The following is a 7,165-nucleotide window of genomic DNA, read 5'->3' as shown; positions in this document are numbered from 1 at the left end:
ACGGAAATTAGTTTTTCATTAGTTTTGTCTATTGGGAAGACATCTGCGTGCAGATGATTTTTTTAATGATGTGAATAATATTCACAAACCGATTACATTTCTGATGTTAATAAAACCGACGAAACATGAAAATGTCAAACATTAATTAGAACCCAGGATCTGTGTCTCACCTGGCTCAGTCCATGCAGTACTCGTTGTGAAACTACCGAACAACAAAGAAAGAACTGTATTCTAAAATACACTTAACTTAACGGAGAAAACGTTTTGTTCGGGAGATATGGATATACTGAGTGAAAATAAAAACAATTCATATTTGTAACTATGCAATTTAAATTGTTATAATAGATTTATTTTCGGGTATCATGATGTTAATCTCCAAGCATCTACTCATAAAAAACTCACCACAGCACATTTAAGACAATCCAAACATGTGCACCCCACAATAATGCTAAAACGTGATCTTAATGTACGAGCATTCAATCGCACACGGTCCCATCACACTGTATAAAATAAAAACACGCTATAAAGTGCTATTCAGAACAGCTAATTCTTAAGCTGAGCCTCTTCAGTATACAGCGTGAACCTGCCGTTGGAATGCTGGAAGCGGGAACGTCAGTAAGTGACGTTGCTCGGACGGTGCGGGTGCAGTCGTCGGACTGTTCTGTTCGACGACCATATCGCGGAATCATTTTAACGCTATTACATCGACCTCTGCGTTGACGTTGGGACCGCCGATACCTCCTCCAATGCACACGGAGCGTCTTCAGTGGTGATGTAAGATTTCACGGCGTCGCCGACACTCGCATTCTACATCAGCCTGCCTGAGACGCCGTGAATGTCATGCTCACTGTTGAGTACAGGAAACTGACACATTTTGGAAGGAGGTGGCTTGGGGTGCTTTTTGCCTGTGCTCGACTTCTGCTTACCTGTAGGTCACCTGATCTCGATCAGTAGTATATACAATGACAGTTCTGGACCACTTTCAAGAAATGTCTCTACAAAGCCTTATTTAGTAAATAAGGCTTTGGTTGGGTCATTAGCTCTTGCTACTATTACCCCTACTACTTAACGTGTGTTGGAGGTAACACTGTGCCGTACGGTACGATCAATAATTCTTCTCTTACAAATCCCCTACCCGGCCCATCCCTCAAGTAGTACAAGTTAGGTTCGTCGGCTTTCATATCCACTTTATCTATGTTGTAAGTTTTGACTGACCATATAGGATCGGTGGCCCGCTTACGGCTATCACCCTCGTGTTCCCCCGGCTGGTATAGATACCTCACTAGGGCCCTATCTGGTATCTGTTTCTCCTTCCCACGCAATGGAGCGGCCGACTCTGCAACTATTGATTTTAGTTTGATAGCGTCTGCCGGTTTCTTACCGGTGAGACGGGTGACTTCATGGTTGATTGCCGACACCACCTTGGGTAACCTCGTGACCCATTCAGTCGATCGTTTTCCAGGGGTGACCATCTCCCTAGCATACTGATGGCCAAACAAGCGCTCAGCCAAAGTCCTATTAAATCTCTCAACTATGGCTTGGCTGCGATGGGCTCCGGCCGTGCCACGCCTGACCTTTGTATCGTGTTTGGCTAGCAGTTGTGACACGGCACCCATGAACTCCCGTCCGGGGTCAACTTGCAGCTCTGTTGGCCACGTGAGCGGACTGCGTTTGTATATGCGTTCGAATCCTCTGGCTACCTGGGCCGAATCTTTCGTGGTCAATGGTTCGGCTTCCTTGTAACGACTGGCTACGTCCACTACGGTTAAGGCATACTTGTACCTCTTGTCGTGGGGTAGGAACAGTAGGTCTGCCTGGTGAACGCTATTAGGTATGTTAATACCGAACCTCCTTCTAGGCACGTAGCGTGGTGCCGGCAAATAGATCTGCCACAGGGCTTGTTTTTCAAGCCACGCTTTGGCTTCCTCCGTGGGTACTCGCGCTATTTTAGCTAGCTTATCTACTGCGCTAGCTCCTTTCCAGTACCCACGCGGGCTGTAGTAAATAGCCTCAAATTTTTTCATGTCCATATGCATATGTGTTTATCCCATCAATAGCTATCCAACGTTTCGTGTCCATAGGCGACAGGGACGTCTTGTTTATAGTCAGTCCGTATATCTTATGTCCATCACTTCTAAGTGTGTTCATTTTATGCCTAAAGGTACGGGTCTTGAACAGGGCTTCCTTGAATCTGGCGTGTTTGATGTGTTGTTTCACCACATACTTCTTAACCCCCTTAGCCTTCCGGATCTCACTATTGTCGGCTTTCAGTATTGAGTACATCTTCGGTCTCAACCCTATGTACTCGGCTATGGGCGTGCCAGCACACTCGTCCTTCATCTTACCTAGGACCTTTTTATTTACAGTACTGTGTATGGCATGGGTCTTAGGGTAATCGCTGGTGTCGTATAAATCAAGGTGTTTTTTCATGTCCTCGTACACGTCCTCGGTTCGAATCTCCATCAGCAGGGAATCCGTGTCAGTGTACAGCACTTCACACCTGTCGCCGTACTGTTTCTTGAGCTCGTTGTAGTAAAAGTCGTACATCAGGTGTTTGGATAAATCGAGGATGCTCATCCCCACGTAAACAGGCCGGTTGAATTTTATGTGACGTTTCTTCATGTGTAGGGCAACCAGGTTGTCTGTGAATATCTTACTACGGTTGAATGCCGGACTGGCTATCAATCTCCTGAGCTTGTCTTCCTCACTCGACCGAACCAGCTTCACGGTCACGCGTTTCCTCAGGTTCTCCATAGTCTTACCAAACACCGAGTTGTTCATGAGCTTGTAGAGATTTTTCTCAAAATCACTGGTGGCTTTTTTTCGTAGGTCTGTGTTCATTCTGATGTAGGGCTCCATCCATGGACTCTGGTCGAACATGAGCACCCTGTGTATTTTGGTCAGCCTCATACCCAACGACAGGTACAGCTGTAGGTTGCGATAGTGAACGATGTACTTGGTCTTATTCATTAAGTTACGCACGAGTTTTTCAACGTCTGTCACACGCCCACCTGACAAGTTATGTTGGTACTCAGACATCCAGTCTGGATTAACCCTCATACGTTCGGGGGCCAGGGGGTAGCTGTTGTGCGATGTGTGTAATTCCTTGGGATACTCTAAGTCAACCTCGAGGATATAACCTTTGTTCGAATCTGGTGCAACCCCCATAACATCAACGTGGGGTACCCATTCGAATCCCCCTGTAGGTAGATACTGACTCATGGCCCAGCCGTACAGGTTGTTTGCGTCGAGGTAGAGAATGTGATTGGTTGGTTTGTTAGGATCGTAACCTTTCACGTATTGATTATTTGCTTTCGCGTATCGTTTGGATGCCATGGAAATCCCACCTCGCAAACCTTTCTCAATGAATAGGTGCATGTCGTAATCTGTGAGCAATTCCAAATTAACTCCGGTCTTTTTAAGCAAGGCGTCCCACGACAGACCTGGGCTGGTGTAATACCATGCGGGGTCGAGTTTATACTGCTTGAAACATGTCCGCCTAAACGTTTCAAACACGTCGGCTAACAGCAGTATATCTGTCCTCAAGTACAGGTCGTGATAATCACCCAGGTTCTTACAACCCAGTTTATTCCATACGTTAGTCGCGTGCGAGTAATCATCTCGTGAGACGGACGCCTCATTCAGCTTGCTATAAAAGCAGTCAATAGGGGGTAGTCTGGTCTCGGTGAACTTAGCCCAACTATCCATGTACTCATAGGGGTACACACCCTTCCTCATAAGCAGGGGTCTAGTCTCGGCGTCTGTGTATCGATCGGTGATAGGGAAGGTATTGTTGGCCTTGACCAGACTGTCGAGTGACGACAGGAGGAACTGAAACGAGTCAATGAACCTAAGTCCGTTTAAGCTGAAGGAGATGTATCTCTCCATGTTGTTGGGGATGCACGTTATATTACCATCGATTTTCGCGATGGCCTGCATGATCAAGTGTGAGTCGTACCCTCTCAAGTTGTGAAAGACAACGGGGATGTTTATTGTCTTAGGGTTGATTTTAAGCTTGAGGTTGCACGCGTTGTGAGCGGCGCCTCTATACTTACCAGTTATGTGACAGTGATCTCTCACCGAATCACCGTTAAGTGGTGATTCACACACGTGACAGTTAGTGCTACTAGCGTGGGCTAGCCTGTCGACTCGGGTCAGACGCATGGGAGCGATTTTATACAATGCATTCCTAATAATTTTTTCTTCCTCCTGCAAACACTTTAGAAACCTTTCAGCCGCGTCAGGCCCCCTATACACTACCGGAGCTTTCGTTTCCCCGTCACAACGGACGACAATGTATCCAAACGAACAGGCTTTATGCTCTTGTGTTTTGTGGGTGAAGGGAACCTCGCCGGCGGCACCACTGGGGGTATCCCCCACAACTAAGGCTTCGAAGTCGGCGTATATAATATAAGGCACAGACATTTGATTCTTGTGGTTACTGAATTTTAGGATATTTTGTCACCTTCCTTAGGCATGTCGACTCGTATGGCCGTCTGCCCCACACCTTGACAATCATCCCGGTGGGATTCTAATAAATCAGCTCGGGTGAAGCCATGTAGGCATCGTACACAAAAGTGTTTTTCCCCATCGTGTTTCGACTGGTCGTGCAACAACCGGCTGAGATGTTTTATCCACGTGTAGTGATACTTTTCACCTAGTTGGATCATGAATATATTGATAACTTGGCGATCCTTCACCGGGCTGACCCTGTGTACTATTGTTGTGCTACCTTCGTGCCCAAAGACATTTATAGCCAGATTATTCTGTTTTTCTACTTTAGTGATCTGGGATATGGGGGTGGGTTCATCTATACCATCCCAGTTGAGCCCATCGTCTTGGGGATAGCTAGAAAGCCTATCTGAATGAGTGCCAGCTGGAAATAAGGCTGACCTGATAGCTAACCTCAGGCAATCGTTTCCTCTATTCTTAACGTTTACTATGGCATGTTTATTCCTATAGTAGGGAGGCAAGGCTAGGTATGACCCGCCTCTGAACGGCACGTAGTTAGCTATGTCTAGATAGACATTATCGATTTTATCTACAGCCCACCCGGACCCCAAGTGTGTGTAGCGTTCTAGGTATTCTCGTATCTGCTGAAAACTGGTATCGATTGATGCGTCAATGGTCTCTGTATGTGTGGCGACCTCTTGTTGACCTCGGAAGTAAGGCTGAACATACTCAGTGGCCCCTGTGGGGCCCCCAACCTGCTTATCGAGCGACATTTTCACTGTGATCTGAAACTTGATACTTCCTAGGTTATTTAGTTCCTGGTTGACCTTATCAGCTATCAGAGGCTTGATATCTGTAATGTTTATGTTTCTATCAACGTGCATGCGCCAACCTCTCAAATAGTTGCCTACAGCGCGCTCAGTGCGCACGAACTGTAGGTCAATAGCTCTATTCTGTCGTAATAATTCTAAAAGCTGTGGTTTTCTCATACGGGAATACCCGCCTAAACCCAAATCGTGTGCCTCGACTTTCAGTTGTTTTACAGTGGGACGTGCTACGGGGGCATGTGATAACAATGCGGTTAACCCGGCTCTCCCCAGGTTTGAATAACCCGTGTGTCCAAGCTGTTTTGCTTGAGCTTTTAATTGTTTTACTGTAGGAGGGGCTTCTAAACCTAGTAATCTCAACAATGCTGACTTCCGCATTCTAGAATACCCGATCACACCTCTCTGTTTTGCGACCCGCTTGAGCTCGCTTACAGTAGACATCGTGTTTACACCTAAGAGAACCAATGTCTAATTGGTTCACAGTAAAGGGAGGTAACCCTTGATAAAAAATATGTGGCAGAGTAAAACATTTATTTGGAGTTTATCTTGAGCAGTCGCCTACGTTCTTTTATGTAGTCCTTTTTATTCTCGTAGATGAGTTGATGTCTGACTACGTTCGCTCCGTGAGCTTTACATAGACAGTAGTGTCCTTTAACCCCGATACCACACACAGAACACGTGTAGTTAGGACTTCCCATATGGAAACAACAGAACCCCTGATTCCTGCATTTCCTACCACAGGCCTCGGTCTTCCCCATAAGTATGTATTCGCATCGGTATGGAGCGGGTCTCATGTTTACTTATATAGGTATTTTAATTTAATTGCTTCGCAACCAACGCAGTAGCTGCTATACCCAACACTATGAAGCCCAGTTCACGATTCATTTGTCCCTTGGATGGTGTGTAGTACTGAGCGAGTGTGGGTTTATTGAGCGGTTCCAATTGTTTACCAGTTAGTAGATAGTATTCTTTCATTGCTTCATCGACATCGTTGAATGTTTTAATGGCATGGTTTTCACGCTTGAGTTGTTCGTTAATAAAATCGATCCTCTGGAGGCGTTTTTTAACGTACTCGTCCTGTGCCTTTTGTAAGTTCTCAGTAGCGAGAGCGTGTCGCTTCCTTTCTTCCTGTATTTCAGCCGCGTGATCATCTCGTAGTTTCGAGAAGAGGAAATTACTCCCGGAAAATGCCAGGGCATTCACTAACGCCCCACCGACCATCATAGCTATCGTGACCATCCCTATATTTATTTCATTATATTATCAGGTATTATTCCTTGTTTTGCTAGGATGTCTTTTGTGGCCATCGCCATACCAAGGTTCATTATGAGCATACCCATATCCTGCAGGTTGAAATCTAGCTTGATAGTTGGTTGTTTAAGCACCATTTTAGTCAACCGAGCGTACCCTACGGCTAGACTGGCGACCACTGTGGCGTGGTATGCGTCGTTGACGAACGTTTTCCCCTCAGACATTATGTATATGATATAAAATATTAAAATTATAACATGATATGCGGGTCAATAGTGGGGGATACCCCCACACCCCCACTGTTGGGGGTTACCTCACTGTTGGGTGGTGGCTCACTGTGGGAGGGTACCCCCACGTATAACCATGTTATAACCACGGAAGCAGTTACGCCTACAGCCAACAACAGTCGGGTTGGGTTGGTCACTTTATGTTGGTTACACCACCGTTTTTTACCGGCAGCTACTCTCTTAGGATTCTTCTGCCTGCTTACTGTGGGGGTCACTTCCCTCACTGGGGTCACTTCCCTCACTGGTTCCTGTGAAGGGGTCTCCTCCACTGTTGGGGGTACCTCCACTGGTTCCTGTGCAGCATCCATCTATACTATTATTATTATTCTTTCTCTCAAATTGACAATG

This window comes from Haliotis asinina, chromosome 3, assembly GCF_037392515.1.
Source record: "Haliotis asinina isolate JCU_RB_2024 chromosome 3, JCU_Hal_asi_v2, whole genome shotgun sequence".
In the NCBI taxonomy this organism is placed as follows: Eukaryota; Metazoa; Mollusca; class Gastropoda; order Lepetellida; family Haliotidae; genus Haliotis; species Haliotis asinina.
Note: the sequence above shows the minus strand (reverse complement) of the source record.